The 16,282-nt window shown below is 49.7% G+C and overlaps 1 protein-coding gene across 10 annotated transcripts in view; it reads right to left on the reverse strand.

Moving 5' to 3' along the window:
- Positions 1-16,282, reverse strand: part of ELFN1 (extracellular leucine rich repeat and fibronectin type III domain containing 1) — a 149,783-nt gene that overhangs the window by 35,119 nt on the left and 98,382 nt on the right. For 9 of the 10 annotated variants that reach the window (XR_013927370.1, XM_080382410.1, XM_080382407.1 and 6 more), the window contains one exon: positions 14,145-14,279. The gene's annotated coding sequence lies outside the window, so the exon portion shown is untranslated. Of the gene's footprint in view, positions 1-9,198; positions 9,867-14,144; positions 14,280-16,282 lie in introns of those variants that run through there. The other variant, XR_013927371.1, reaches the window with a different exon arrangement.

Genomic DNA, 16,282 nt, shown 5'->3' on the forward strand with positions numbered 1-16,282 from the left:
AATTCTGCAGAACTGTTATCAGAATTTATTCCTGTGCTGTGGACGCATGCGGTCCATGATGAAAAAAGTGTGGGGGCCATGGGTCCCCATGTGAAGGCGTTGGTCAAGCTCAGGAGGAAGGTGTACAGTCCCTTGGTTCTCTGCTCCACATCTTCCTTTCTCCAAGCCTGGTCTTGCACATCAGGAAAGCTGCCCTCGACTTTTGACTTTGTTCAGCAAGAAGATCCACAACGGGCTAAGTGACAGGACAGTCTTGGCCTGTGAAAGCCGGGAGCCAAAACTAAGGTGGGGCATGCTGTAACATCCATCCTGCCTCTGCTGGGCATGCAGTCACCAGAAACAGGAGTCGGGGACAGTGTTATCTCACAGCCACCAGGATTGCCATGACACAGAGGATAGGGAGCCTCTTCCCACCGTTTAAATAAGCATTGGATCGGGCAGAGATAAGGCTAGCCCCTTGGTACTAGAAGGAGCCCTCCAGATGCAAAAGAAGGAGCTCTGATGTTAGTTGGAAGGGACAGAGGCTGAAAGCGTGGAGCATCCCTCTGCAGCATTCCTGGAGCCCACCCTGAGGGTGGCTGGTGGGTATCTGAGCAAGGGGCAATTGCCCTGCTGAACAGGCACAAGCCCCAGCACATTAATCAGTTTGCCCTCCTCAGCATGATTCCCCTGCAGCAGCCCAAGGCCCCTGCCAGGATACCAGAGGGACGTTAAACTCAGTGGAGATGGCACAATGCAACCCCTCACATCCCGGGGAAGGCTCCGCATGGCGGGGGCTGCTGTTGGGAAGGGGTGGGGGGGGTCACTTCTGCTGTCAGGATTTTTTCCAAAAGGAGAGGGAATTGAGTGCCAGGATTTCATTAATCACATTTCATGTGCATTTTAAAAACCCATACAATCTTCACTTTTTAAGAACATCGCCCTTGCCTTCTCCTCTCCCACCCGCCCTGTAATCTGGCATTGGTGGCCTCTTGTGCCTGCTCTCCCTCTGCCCTTCTCGGGACCACCTCCTTCCGCTCACACTGACCCATTTTAGCCATCAGATTTACAGCCAAGCGGCTCACCCGTGGGAAGAGGCTGGATTCACAGAATAAATTTGCAGAGCCAGGGAGGCAGACGGGGACAAGTGAGCAGAAACAGTCTCTCCAGGAGAGAGATACCCACACCCGGTTGCGTGGGGAGTGATGAGAAACCTGTCAGGGAGACAACTGGGAGCAAAGGATGCTAAGAAAGCATACATTCACAGTGTGAATGGATTAGAGGGGAAAAGAAAACAGAGCATGGAAGAGGGGAGCATAGGGCAGCAGGAGGGAAGCCCACCAGTCAGCCAAGGAAACAAACCCCATCATGGCACGGCTGCTATTTTTCAGGTTGCACTGCAAAGAAAACATGTGATTTAGGAGAAAGCTTGGTCCTAGCAGGGGGAAATCTGCTGCCAGGAGGGTGACAAGGGACATGGGTAGGGCAGGACAGGGAGCAGGTGAGTTGCTGGCTTGGAGGACGGAAGGGGGAAGCTTGGAGGCTCTCAAAGGCTGCAGGGACTGAGCCGTGCAGGAGGAAAGGAGGACTGGAGGAGGCTGAGCATTTGGAGACGCCCCAGCATTTCAGGGCTTACTTGAAGTGAACAGCCAGCTCCTTCAAGGTTCACATCTCATCTGAAGGAACAGCCTCAGCTCCTGAGAGTGGAGCAGAAGTAACTGCTGTCCCAGGGTCCCGGTGGAGGAATGGAAACCTCAAGCAAGAGATCCAGAGGGTTGCTACAAGCAAACCCATGTGGTAACACAAGAAAGCCATGCTGGGGCTGAGCTCACAGGCAGACAAGCTTAGCCCTCGGAGAGCAGGGAATTGCTGTCTGTCTGCGTCTCTCCCTGTTTTCCGTGATTTTATTGTGTTTTGTTTAATTGAATCACACACACACATGCACACAAAGCACTTGTGGTGTAAAGGCTGTAAGGAAATGAGCAGCAAATTAACGTTCCAGGAGGAGTGATGCCGAGCAAACACATGACACTCGGCACAAGCTGCAAGCAGGAGGGGAGTGAAGCAGCAGGAGGAAAGGGAGAAAGAGGAGAAACCTGCAGAGAGGGAAGAAGGAGCTGCATGAGGGTTTTCCAGGGGGGAAATGCAGCTCAAAAGAAGCAGAACAAGGGAAAGAGGAAAACCAGAGAGAAGGGAGACAGCAGCAGAGATGATGCTGGTGTTACCTGTGAGGTCACTGTGCCCAAACTCCCTGGTCCCTGTGCAGAGCAGTTCAGAGCAGGGGAAGAGGAAGCTCCCACAGCTCAGGGCTGGGGGACAGCTGCGCTGAAGGGACAAAGTCCCAGGGGTCCTTCTCTGCTCCAGGGTTCTGCTGCCCAAATACAAACAAAACACCCCTCCGGACACAGCACATTAGTCCACCCAGGCCTCAGTCGTGAGCTGCTCAGCCTCTCTTGGCATGGCAGTTGTGCCCCTCTCTCAGCCCACAGCCCAGCTAGGACCCCCGCTCCCCTTCCTCTTGTGATGACTGGTGTACCTGCAACTCCATGCAAGATGCTTGTCCTCAGGAAAATATCAGATACTGAGGAATGATGGACATAGAGGGTGAGACCGTGATGTGCTGGGGGATGCGCTCCAGCACACCTCATCCCCAAGGAGCAGCACCCCAATGCACCATCCAAACCCTGGATGACCGGTGCAGCCTTCAGCCCAGGCAGAGGTGGAAGACCAGCAATCTCCTCCACTGTGACCGCAGTGCAGAGGGCAGGGACGCCAGAGGGGAAGGAGCATCTCCAGGACAGAGGGCTGACTGCGCGGAAAGGCAGCTCTCTGGCCTCTCCTCACCTCACAGCTCACCCCACGCAGGAGATGCTGGGAGGTCGTGCAACGCTGCTCAGCCACTCCAGGAGATAAGATGCTCTTCAGCGCTGGAGAAGTGCAAAGTTAAAGGATGTAAGCATCCTGCCCAGGCTTGCTGTGACAGGCCTCACATGTGTTTAGTCACATCCAGGTATGAAGCCACTCTGGAAACCAAGACATTTATTCAAAGGAGCAGTAGCGTTGCACACACATCTCCCTGTGTGAAGGAGAACTTCAAAACAGCTGACAGTCACAGAGCCCAGCAGTAACCTTTGGCTAATTAGCTGTCTTTATTTCCTTGCAGTTTATTTTTACACTTCTTGGGCTCTGAAATGCATTTGCTGTAATGTCAGAAAGGTTGTGGTAAATATAAAGCTTCCTAGCAATAACTATATCCACCCCGCTGGGCTTTTGGGACTGATAGCTACAGCTTGCCTTGGGACAGGCGGGCTGACAACGCGCTGCTGAGGTTTTTGTCTTGCACAGGACTTATTGAGACTGCACTGGTGGCAATGACAAAGGCTCCTGGGGCAAAGCAGGTACCTCTATCTCCTAAGGTCAAATCACAGATGAACAGGAAAGATGGAGGGACAAGGAAGCCTGCAGGATGCAAAGCCATGATCCAGCTCAGGAAGCAAGAGGTAAGGTCACGGAAAGTGGGCAACTAGAAAGGTGGGAGTGATGCTGAACTCGCAGAGAGGAGCAGGTGGGGCTCCATTCTAAGCATTAATTAAATCTTCAGCTGGAGCTGCTGTCCAGAGAGCCTCCCTGCTCCTGGGCAGAGGAAAAGGGAGCTGGGAAAGATGCTGTTGTCAGATCTCAACCAAGAAGGGATGCGATAGCCCCAGGCCCCGTTGGGGTAGATGACTGTGCTTATGGAAGTGGGTCACTCTGCTCCCCACCCCACCTACGCTTGAAACAAGCCTGTGTTTCATGCACCACTGCACAGCGCCACAGCCTCCCTGTGACCCTTGTCAGATGGTGGGGACTGTCACTGGCTGGGACCTGACCTCCCAGGGCTCCCCTAGCAAAACTGACCCCACAACTGCTGGAGGAGCTCACAGCCCCCGCTGACACCCCCTCCCTGGTCCCAGGAGCTTCCCACTTTTCACACACCAGAGCAGGTTTGCATGTCAGCGCTGACGACTTCCATTTGGGCGAGGTGTTGGGGTTAAGCTGAGGGTGACCACAGCCTGCTTCTCTCCATAGAGGCACACAGCCCACGCTGCCGGCAGCTTGCAGAGCATCTGCCTCCCACTGCCTCCTGCGGGTCCAGACCCAGCGCTGGGCAGAGGCGTGAGACCAGGCTGAGCGGCACTGTCAGGAAACGCAAAGGGTAAGAAAACAGCTTCATTATCTCCGAGCTGTGATCTCCAGCACAAACCACTCAATATGTGGCTCCCCCTGGACTGTGCACAGAGATCAGTGAAACCAGAGAAGACACCATTGCATTAATGATCAGAAATGAAGCAACACTCCTCTGTCCCCAGATCAGTGCTACACTGGTGAGGAGACCTCCGAGTACCTGCAGATGGGTGACTGGCATCCAGTGCTTCAAACAGCCTTCACCCCTTGGCTGCTGCTCCACCTGCCTGGCTGGGTGTCAGTCTTAGGACTGCCCCGGGTACCGGTCGGGAGAACTCGGTGCCAATTAAAATCCAGGCTGCCGTATCCTTTGAACTGCAGGGAAACAAAGCCTGTGAATTCAACCCTTCTCCTTTTTTTTCTCCCAAATGATGTCAGGAGTTGAAGAGACAGAACAGCACTGAGTGCAATTGTTGTTAAAAGCTGCTGGCTATTTCAGCGTGCTGCTTGAACTCCACCAGCGCAGGCTGTGCAGAGTTGGTAGCCCAGCCGCTTAGCTCCAGATCTTTAATTTTAAGGGTCAAATCATTAAGAATGGTCTCAGTGAATTTAATAGGAAGTTTACCTTTGCCTCAGCTATGTAAAATCAACAAGAAATTCCCAGCTGACCATAGTGATATGCTGTCCCACCTCCAAGCCAAAGCATCCCTTCCTATAAGTCAAACTCATGTATTTTCATTTTTAAACCCACTCTTACAATTAAAGCTTACGCTGCCTGATCAGAACCAAAATGCCTCAGAGGACTGGCAAGAAGACAAAAGGCTTGATCTGGGGCCTGACATCAGCCTGAGCCGTCCCACTTCTGCTGAGTCTCAGGTATTTCAGGACCGAGCTCTCTGCTGGGATGATACACCTGCATCTTTGCAGCGCAAGGCACAGCACGGCTCCATTCAGCCCCTTGGTGTGCAGCCAGTGGGGCCCCGACCACACCAGCACATCTCTTTGGCTAACACCCAAGCACCTTCAAAGCCCTTTGCAGCTCCCTGTACCCACAACCTGCACCTGAGTTGTTTTAAAGCACAAATAGCACGGGCACAGTTTCAAAGCATCTTACCAACCATAAGGCTTGTGAGTGGAGCAAGGCACTTCATTACTTAGTCTTAAAACCACACACAGAGATGATGGTGAGCGATAAGCAGTAAAGGTTTCAGTGACAAGAAAGGAGTTCTAGTTCCAAGCAGGTAAGGAGGGACCTGCAACACTGAGCCCTCACCTCTACCAGCTCTTTTATTCCCCATCCCCATACACCTCAGACACCTGTGGGGGACAGCTGTGTAATCATCTGAGCTCTCTGGGTTGGCCAGAGCCATGGCATGATGCAGGAATCCTTTAAAGGAGTTGGTACCATTCAGGAAGGAAAGGTCCTGAGCTCATAGGTCATGCATATATACGTGCGTATACATTATTTATACCCTCCATATGACAGCTGCTGGCTGTATCTACAGACTCTTTCCACTGACGCCTCTCTCTGAGTCATGGCTGCGTAAAGCTCCTTGACAGACCTGGAGAATGAGAGATGTGGTAAAATCCCAAACATGAGTATTGCATCAAAGGTACAGTGATTATCAGAGTGCAGATAAATAACAGCTTCCTCACAATTCTGGGGGCGGAGGGAGAGCTAGGGCTGTCTAACCAGCCTCTTGGAGCTTTCATCCCAGGGGGTGGTAGTAGCACAGGACCCAGACCCAGGGACAGAGTGTGTCTGTGCTTGTGGCTCCAAGGCCAGTCCCAGCTGCTCCACTGAGGTGTGCCGAGGGTGTCTGTCCATGCTGTTGGCAAAGGAGCTGGGAAGCTCAATGAGGAGCTGGCAGGTAGACTTGAGTGGGATTTCTTCTGCATGGAGAGCTCTGACAGTCCTCCACATGTGCCTGGCTGCCTAAGTGTCTTCGTTTGGCTGATACTCAGGAGAAAGCCTCATGTGAGACTTTCAGAGGATGTTGCACACAAATGGTGGGAGATTGCCCCACATAACCTTATGGATGGGCTGTGGTGAGCCAAAGCCTATGGCCCTGTGCAGTGCAAAGTGAAGAGGGGTGGCTGGGACAGTACCAGCAACCTGTCCTGCCACTGCATCTCCCCTCTCCTGATGGTTTTCATTCTCTCATTATCATCTTCTTTATTTTCCCCAGGACTTTCACCTGCTCTGAAACTGCTGCTGTGTCAGCTGCCCAAGATGCGGGAAGGATACGTGAGCATCCTAATGGATACAACAGACACTTTCCAACAGCAGGTACCCTGTGCTGCAATGGGCATTCACATTTACAGCCACTATTTCAACCAGTCTTTGAGGCTGGACAGGAGGTTTTCCACCCATACGATGCTGGAGCCCAGCTCTGGGGGATAGCTGCAACCCCAAAGAACCAGCGCCCATGTACAACCCTGCCCAGCACCATTAGGCTCTGAGGCCTTGGCACCAGCATGGGGTAAAAGCTGCCCCATCCTACCCCCCCTCCACTCTGGGAATAGCTGCAGAAGCAAGACATTGGGGAAGATCGTTACTTTCAGAGTGGGTTCACTAGCAGGGAAATGTGCTCCTTCCAACCCCACCTCTCTACATTGTCAGTGACTCCCCACCACCACCCCGTATTACATTTTATTCTAAAAGTGCAAAGCAATTTCCATTGAGGGTAGGGACACTGAAGCACAGAGAAAGAGGAGAATAATATCTTATCTTTCTTTAATCCCCACTATCCCAAAGGAACCTGGTGCCGTTTGCTTTACTTTCTATATGTATGCACAGTTAATTAGCATTACCACAGAACTGCAGGTATTCAGACTTAGTAGAGGGAATATCTTGTAATAGGAGGGTAAGCAAATTGTTTCTGCTGTTTCTATTACAGCCAACTTTGATTATCCAGGGTAATGGGATAACAGGGACAAAGCAAAAACATGGATAACATGAAACCTATGCAAATTAAGCTAGAAAAAAAGTGATGCTGAGAGTAATGGAGGAAAGAAAGGTCAGCGATACTGATTTAAGGAGCATGGGAGATCCCTGTGCTAGCACTGCCCTAAGCTCATAAATTCATACATGCTGGTACCTGGGCATAGTAGTTACAGAGCAAATCTATAGGGTCTGTCACTATGCAGGGGAAGCGGAGACATCCCCTGCACAGCAAAGCCAAGCTGCAGCAAAGGGAGGCGAATTCCATTAAAGCCGAGCATTTCCAAGCCTCCATGTGAGGGATTTGTCACTAAAATGAATAAGATTTGGGCACTCAACCCACCTCCTCCCTACATGAACAGGAAGGAGCCCAATTTAAAGGTCAGAGTCTTAATGGCTTTCATTGTGTATATACCAGGATAAATCCTCTCCAAACAGAAATCCAGCACCTGCTTGGTGAGCCACAGCCACTGAAGGAGCACGACAAGAGCATCCATAGCTGAGGAGGTATAGGTATACAGATAGGTATAGCTTCTCCGAAGGGGAAGGTGAGAGTAGAGCTGACTCCAACCGCATCTCCTGATAATTATGGCCCAAGTTGAGGAAGGAAAGAGCACTTGAGTTCCTCTGTAGTCCCCCATCTCGGCAAAGACCGGATTCACTCTGCTCTGCCAAAGGGGATTTTCAAATCCTCAGCACCAATATCGTGGAGGCAGCTCTGAAAAATCGCTGGTGGTGGGTGGATAAAAAGGGCACCAGTGGAGATGAGACAGAAAGAAGAGAGGGAGGAATCTTTGAGGAAGACGAACCTTCTTAATAGGTTTTATTGATTTAACCCAAAGAGAGAACAGTAGGGGGAAATTTATGCCATTTAAATGCAAACCAGCAATAAAAATAATCATTAGAGTCATAATCTCAATCTGTTAGCATTTTATGTAGAAATGAGCTTAATGGGAAATATTTTCCATGTAAACTATTTGCATTTACTTAATACGAGCGAGCCTCTTAAATATAACTCAATCATTATCACAGACTTTTTTTTAAGGGGTTGTTTGCAGCCCCTGGTTCTTTGAAGTGCCTGATGATTTCACAGCCTGACTTGGAGAAGCTGCTGACCCACCCCAGCTGTGACCCGGGACCCATATCCCTGTGGATATTCCTCTTTCCATACTGGAAATACATGTAGATTTCGATGGCAGTTAGAAACCATCACTCTTCGCCCAAATGGTGCTGAGATTTCATGACCAGCCATGAGGGCTGCATCGCTCACTCAGATCTTGGGGCCTTTAATTCAGGAAAAGTAACTTTAAAGCGTGTTTCCAGGCCCTTCATCTTCCAAAAGAAGTGCGAACCACCTGACAATCTTTCTTAGCTTTCCCTCTTGTAAAAGAGGAGGAAAATGTGGGCTTTTCCCTTTGTGGAGGAGCTGCAGGGCTGGCAGTGAAGACGCCAAACCTGCAGCCTGGGCAGGATGCCCTTGCCCAGCGCAGGAGGGGGAACTGGACCTGTCCGCCTGCTTCCCAGAAGGAGCTTTTCTGGCCAGGATCAGCCCCCATGGGGACACGGCACTGCCCACGTGCAGGTGGTCAGGGGAGGTCACCGTCCCTGTGACTCCCACGCCACGCGCATCTCGGCCACAAAGAAAGAAATAAATACCCTCATCTGCCTGGGGGCACCTTTTAATCTTCTTGCTAGATTTTCATACACTAGTCCGGAGTCTCAGCTGGGCCAGGAGTGATCTCATTTAGCATTCCATTCACAGGGCTCTGCTAAACCCAAGCTGCTATTTCATGCCACGTGCTGATAGGGGCTAGAGCCACCCTCCTTCATGGCACCAGGGGGGTCCCACCACCCTGCAGCAGCCCATACCCAGCCCCAGCTGGGAAAACACCCCATGGAGGTGGCCACCCACACCAGCATCCCCAGTGCTGGGAAGCTCCCAAGCCCCTTGCAGACCCGCTGGTGGCTGGATGCTTGCAGGTGGTGGTTGCTGGAGCAGCGGCTCTCCAGGAGCCAGGCAGCTGCCAGGGTCCCATGCCAGGGGCTGCATTGCCTGAAGCCACCGCAGCTCCTGGAGCGGGTCTGGCCCTGCATCCACAGCCTGAGGAGCTGATCCAGCCCCCAGCACACAGATCATCGCCAGGTCTCCAAATGCGCACGGAACCTCATGCTGGGTGGGTAATTCAGGCTCGCAAGGGGGTTATTAAAATCCGTTCAAAGCTAATGTCAGCCTTTTTAGTGTTAATGTCAGTGGCTGAGAGGCACAGCAGGAGCCGGGGGAGAAGGACTTTGATTTCCCCACTTTAATTTCCAGGCGGGGTGGGCTTGGTGGGCAGTGGTGGGAGATGGGGAACAGCAGCAGCAGGTGGGAGCGTGTGGTGCCACATCTCACGCCACAGATGTGTGGGATCCACAGTTTGATCCCATCATCCAAACATCTCACTCTGTGTTTTACTTGACAGCATCTATCTCTTGCTGAGTGTTTCAGAGGCACGTTAGCTGCCAGGATCCCAGCAGGTGAGTCTGGCTGGAGCACTCAGCTCCAGCGCAGCAGCTGGAAAGGGGATGACGGTGCTGCTCTGCACTGGGCTTCATCGCGTCTGACAGGTGGGACCGGGCATCACACCCAGGCACTTCCCATCAGCTGCATTTTGGAGTTCAAACCTCTTCCCCCAACTTCAGCCTTGGGTCTGTGCTGACTCACAACCCCTTGGAGCTGCTGGGGATGAAAGCAAGGCTGGAATTTGCTCATGTTGGTCAGGTGAGTCCAAACCACCTCCTGGATTTTGAAAAAAGCCAGGTAATTTCAGGATGTGGTTACCATCATGCAGGCTAAGTTAAGAGTAATCAGAGCTTCGGGCTATAAGCCGATTCTCTGCAAGTCTCAGGAAGGAATTAGCCCCATCTCCTTCGCCCTGTGCCACCCGGCAGCGTTTGCACACATGGACACACACCTGGCAAGAGGCTGAGCCATGGGGACACACGCGTCCCAATGCTTGCTGGAGACAGGGTGACAAGGACCCTGTGCAGGCAACTGCAGAGGTCCCATGGGCAGAAGAAGAGGCATGCAGAACAAAGAAAATCTGCTCTGACCATGGGCTGCAGGGCAGTTATTGCCCTACCTCCTTGCACAGGCACGGCAGTGCTGGGACTGTTGAGGTGTCTTTCCCTGGGAGGTCCCCACCCTGTTTCTCCCCTGGTTTCGGCATGTTTGCAGCAGGGATTCCTCCACACTGGCTGAGAAATGCATCATTGCAGTCTCTTAATAACTCGTCCTGGCTGAAAGCTTCTCCTTGTCTGCAAATACTATGTGTATAACAGTGGCCTCATTTCATACTATGGAAGAGCATCGGATGCAGCCAAACATACTGAAGATGGCTTAAATGATCCAGTTTTGACATGTGGTTATGTAGTCTAAAGATTTCATTGAGTTTTTAGGTTAGAAGGCACTGTAACTGTAGTCTGACCTCCTAGACAGGGAATTTTACCCAGTGATTTAAAGCAAATCTGACCATTAAGCTCCATCCTTCTGACAGGCAAAAATTAGCCTGGTTCATAAGCAAGAGGGGTGGCTGCTGAAGGCAGACTGGTCACAAGTCACAAGGCCAAAATATTGACCAGCATCTCTGAAGGGCAGCAGGTCCTGGCTGATGATACTGCCACAAACTGGGTTGTTTTGCTTTAGTTTGTCTGATATGTGAAATGAAGTAACAAAACAGTTCTGAGGTCAAAGCTAGCATTCAAAAGCAATACTGGTACCGCTGTTGGCACCTATAAAAGTGCTGCTACTCAAAAATCAACAGTATCAGAGAAAAATGAAAGTCTAGTGGTTGCTAGCGCTGGGCCAGATGGGTCGCTGAGGATGACAGGAGATGTGTCCCATGACAGGAGATGTCCCCCATCCCATGTCCCTGCCCTGCTGCCCCGGTGCTGGGGTGGCTGGGGGAGAGGGACCAGGGAGGTGGGAAGGAACTGCGTCTCCCCGTGGCCAGCATCTCTTGCCATGTGGCAGGTTACCAAGCAGCTGAGAGTGGGCAACGATTTCTTTCGCCAATTTTCTAATTTATGAAATAAGCAAGAAAATAAATCAAGCTGACAGTCACCCAGGTGGTTTTGAGCCTGGGCCCCTCACAATCGCCTTGTTCTCCAGCCCATTTTATAACAGGGTTATAACCTGAGGACACGGCAATAACTCCTGCTATAATCTTTTCTTTACTAACGACACTTAGCAGATGGAGTCATTTAGAGGTGCTCACGTTTAAATGAGTGGCTTGCCCTGAAAGGGACAGAGCTGGGGCTGCTGGCAAGGTTTTCGGGATCATTAGCCTAGAAAATGCTTAGCAGGGGAAGCAGTTGGCAGGCAGATTTCACGGACATGGCACCGTTGTCCTCTGCCAACAAAATTACAAGGCTGAAATCCTGGAGCTGGATGGGGCCAAACTGTTCACAGCAAACAGTTTAATTGATGAATGAAGTGAATTGCCCAGGAGATGATTTTTAGTCATCTGCTCATTGCATGAAGCCGCATGGAGAAGGGTTCACACAGTCAGGTGTCACCAGCGACCTGCCCACAGCAGGGATGGCTGGCCAGGGCTCCCCATCATGTGGACCTTCACCAGAATCACCTGGGCATCTGCTGCCTGTATGAGCAAGACAGTGCCGCGAGCACAGCTAGCTCCAGGCTTGCCAATCCAAAGATGTTATGCTTCCCTACAAATGATAGTGCTCTTAAGCCTTCATGGGTAGACCAGTGACGGGACCACGCAGAAGATCTCAGCACTGGCTGTTTGAGAGGAAGCCTACACAACGTAAAGGACGGCACCAAACTGAACAGCAACACCTACTTTTCAGCTTCTGCAAGAAATTCAGCAGCAATCTCAGAGGACTCTCCTCCCTAGCTCCCTGACCCCTGCACAATGTTGCACAGGCCACCTTCATAAGCTCCTTTCATTTAGTCTAATAAAGTAAATTAGCTCTGCAGCTCTTCCAAGGAGAATAGCCGTGAAAATGTACATTGAGAAGAATGCCTGCAACCCTTGAAAATAACTCTTGCTTGTGGAAAGGCTTCTGAGAAATTAATAGAAGGGACAATAATTACCAAAGAAAGGGGAAATATTGTTCATGCTGTCTGGGCAGCATTTGACCCAGCCCTTGCAGAGGCTGGGGAGAAGAAGGCGGAAGGAGGCAGGGAGCTGAGACATTAATGGCAATCTTTGTTCTGTGGGGAGCAATATCTCACAGTGTCCACGGCGACCAATCCCAAATTATTCAGCCTAATAGTTGTCAAAACAAACTCTTATTCCACTCCTTTGTGGCAGGCATGAAGCCTTCTCTGCAAGTCCCATTTTACATCTTTGGTAACTCAGTGCTGGATGGTATAACACTCAATTGTGAAAACCCTGCAGGAGCCTTTGATGCAAGCATCTTCGAGACGCAGGGCTTATCAGCTCAAATAACATGACTGTCTTTTATCCTTTGTGTCCCAAGCCTGCTGTTTTGGCACTTAAATTTGTAATTCATTGCCTAGCTCTGGGTCTGGATCCATCAGGACAGGCAACACTGTCTATCTATCTGTCTGCATTGCTGAGATATTTGTGTCTGCCCCGAGGGACCTGAGCATCTAAGCTCTGCTTATCTTCAATGATGCTTAGGTTCCTAATTGGTTAAAAGTCACTTTGGAAAGAGGGTCTTAAGAGCTGTAGACTTGTAGATGCTTTCAAAATGACTACCCCCAGGCCAGGCTGTCCATCTTTCCCTCCCTCAAATCAAGGACTGTATCCTCTTGGTCCCATCTGGCCTCCAGAGATGCCTGTGTAGCTCCAGCACCTCTGTCCCTCCCTTCCAGACCAGCGCCAGCCTGCAAAGCTGCACTCCTTTCACCAGCACTACATTTTCTTCAAAAATGGACAAATGAGGTGGAAGAAGAAAAGGTGAAAACATGATAATAGCTGTGGGAAAAGGCCGCTGAGGTAGACTTGACAATGCTGGAAATGGAGGCTTGGAGAAAAGTTTTTCTCCAAAAATTACTCTTTTCAATCTCAACAGCACACTGAAGAGAAGTTTAAGCACACTTTTTAACACCTTTTGTACTCAAATTCCAAATTCACCTGTCTACCCAAGCAATAACAGAAATAATCTTTTTTTATCCAGCTGCACATTTTGCTATAGAAATTTGTTTCCATTAAACTATTCCCTTTTGTCCTCTTAAAAAGCATATTTTAAATAATAACAGTGTAAAAAAAAATTATATACTACCCAAAAAACTCAGCCCTGTCGACTGTGCACTTTTATATAAAAGTTATCTCTTTCTTTTGAAGGATTGATGAAAACCCTTTTCATAATGTCAAGGTGGAGATGAGAAAGAGGGAGAAAATTCCTGAGTGCCCAGCACAGCTAGCCATTTCAACAGGAAACACAGGGCAAGCTCTGGTCTTAGAAAACTAAGTCACAGCACCAACATGAACCTGATGTTCTCTTTCTGCTTTGTAAAATACAATTTTGTAGAAGCTGAGGTGGAGGCACACATTGTGCTTCTCATCTGGGGGGAAAAAAAGAAGCATTTTTTCCATATTCCTTAAACCTTAACAGGGGATATTCCTTAAAACTTAACAGAAGGTATTCCCTAAATCTTAACAGAAGAATGGGAATTCAATCTTAAAAAAATAAAATTAAAAATTATAACCATGATATCTTTCACTGCTACCACACTTCCAGGAGTGCAGCAGCCCCAGCTCAGCCATTCAGGGCTTCCCCAGGAAGGTCCACACTTGGCCAGTGCTCAGAGAAGAGGTCCACCAGTAAATCACACCAGGAGCAGCAATGTGAGAAACACAACCCTGGATCGCTGTCCATGTCCACACCAGCCTCTTCCCTCTTGGAAATGAATGCCATGAGGCTCCCCTTCGCAATCAACTCCTGGGGAAGATGCCCAGGTACTTAAACCCTCCCCGGAGAGTTTCCATCCACACCATCCCTGCTGGCTCTCTCCCGTGGCCAGCTGTCTCACACCAGCTACTTGTCTCACTCTGGAGATGCAATCGCTAAGGTCACTCCTTACCTTTGTGCCTGTGTGTTACTGCTGGTTCTTGCTACCGTCATGAATGTCTCCTAGCGGTTGTCTGCAGGGGCTGGGAGGCACACGGGGCGCAGCATTCAGGATCCCGCAAGGTGGTCACCAAGCCCAGTATTTGAACTGCAAGGGAAAAAAGAACACATGAGAGATCGGGGGTGTGAAAGATGGACGGCTTGATTAACGTGAAACCATCCCAGGGACAGTGCAGCTACTCAAGTCACGGATCAGGCACAGAGATGTAGGGACAGACATAAACGAGAAGAAGTCCAAGGGGAGGTCCAAATGAGATCAGCTGCTCGGCATAGTAACTAAAAGGGAAGAGAAATCCACCTGCCAGCAGCGGAGGGACCATAAGAAATGCTGGAAGGAGACCTGGGACTGAAGTAAGAAGAATGGGACAAATGCCAGATGGGGCCTGAAGGAGATGCAGGGAAGATGGATAGCTCTGGGCACGCACGGGGCAGGCGGTACCAGACAGACACCAACGCAGAGCTCCTGGAGGAGTGTCACCCAGCATGGGCAGATTTTAATGAGCTTAATAATCATCCTTACTCCTGGGGATTGGTCTCATAAATGTGGATTTAAATCTTCAGTGTGATTTTATTGTCCTATATATATATTCCAACCCCCTCTCTGTTTTCCTTTTACTTTGGGATGCCTGGCTGGCCAGGGTTCTCTGTGCTTACCACTGCTGTCAAGCTCCTGCTCACCTGTGATGCAAGACAACCAGTATAGCAAGAAGAAGTGACACTGATCGTAACAGTACTCATCTTTGTGATATTCAGTGTCTTGTTTTATTATCATCAACATAATAACAATAATAACAATAGTAGTGACAACAATTTTATTATTCCTCCTGCTGGTAATATTCAGACGTGACTGAAGAGGTATTTCAGAAAGACAACACAAATCCAGTGCAAGATCCAGGACAACAGGGCAGTTAATTAAATGTCAGAGTGATGGACAGAGCTGAGACAAGCCTGGAACAGTATCAGAGAGCTGGACAACCTGTGACAAGTGCAGGGAGATGGATGGATCTAGGACACATCCCAGACCTCTCCCTCAGCGGAGGCAGAACCCTCCTACCTACACGCATCTTTAAACACAACATTGCTCCCTGCTCTGTCGCTGTTTCATTGACTTATGCAGGTGAGGAAATTTTCTGGAGAAAGCTGCCTTCCAAGCCGTATCACCGATCACAGTCTGATCCAGTGACATTTTATTACCTCCAAATGGTGCAAAGGAAATAAAGAGCCCCATTGAAAATGACAGCATCTTAAATGTGGTTTTAAACCGGCGTATGCGTGAACTCACAGCAGGTAGGATTTTTTTTGAAAAAGATTTCTTCTCCTTTTTCCAAACTAGACATACACAAGAGAGGCAAGCAGAGGACAGTGAACAGGGAGAGAGAATGGCAGCTGGAGGGTGTTGCAAAACTCTTAAGAATAAATATTACAGAACGAAAGCAAGCCTGTGACACACTGGGCAATCTGTACGTCATCGGGAGAGCGGAGAGCATAATAGAGTAATCAATCAGGTAGACGAGGGTGAGAAGTGTCACGGGGAGGCAATAGGTAGTTGGAGGTCAGTTATGAAATATAATCTCTAAATTGGAAGGAGAAGGACAGTAGCACAAGAACAATGACAGGTATTTGAATGCAGGTAGGCGAACATCAGATTGGTGATTTCCAGGAGAGCGAATGTCAGATGAGAATATTATGGGGGTAAGAAAAAATAACCTGGTATTTTAGAGATGGGCACATATTCTGTAAAGTGAAAGGCTGAACTGGCAAGACTTTAAAGTGTAGCTCCATTTCAGAAAATGCTGTTGAAAGTCAGACAGTGGGGCTCCCTGTTGCTTGTTCCTCTGAGTTTCCAGACAAAGTTTGTCAGGTTAGAAGCAAAACAAGTGATGCTTTTCCTAAGCGTAAGTCCTGCAAATACCACTTGGGATCTGAAAGCCAAGCCAGATCCTTTCCAGTTTGTGCTTTCTCATCAGTGATCCTGGCACACGTAATCTCTAATCTAGTTAGTTAAAATGCAGGGAAGTTGCACGTTGCCATGCATGATAAGATGGGGATTCTGCAGGTGAATTTAATTATTCCTTCTACAGAGAAAGTGGG

This window comes from Falco punctatus, assembly GCF_963210335.1.
Source record: "Falco punctatus genome assembly, chromosome: 4".
In the NCBI taxonomy this organism is placed as follows: Eukaryota; Metazoa; Chordata; class Aves; order Falconiformes; family Falconidae; genus Falco; species Falco punctatus.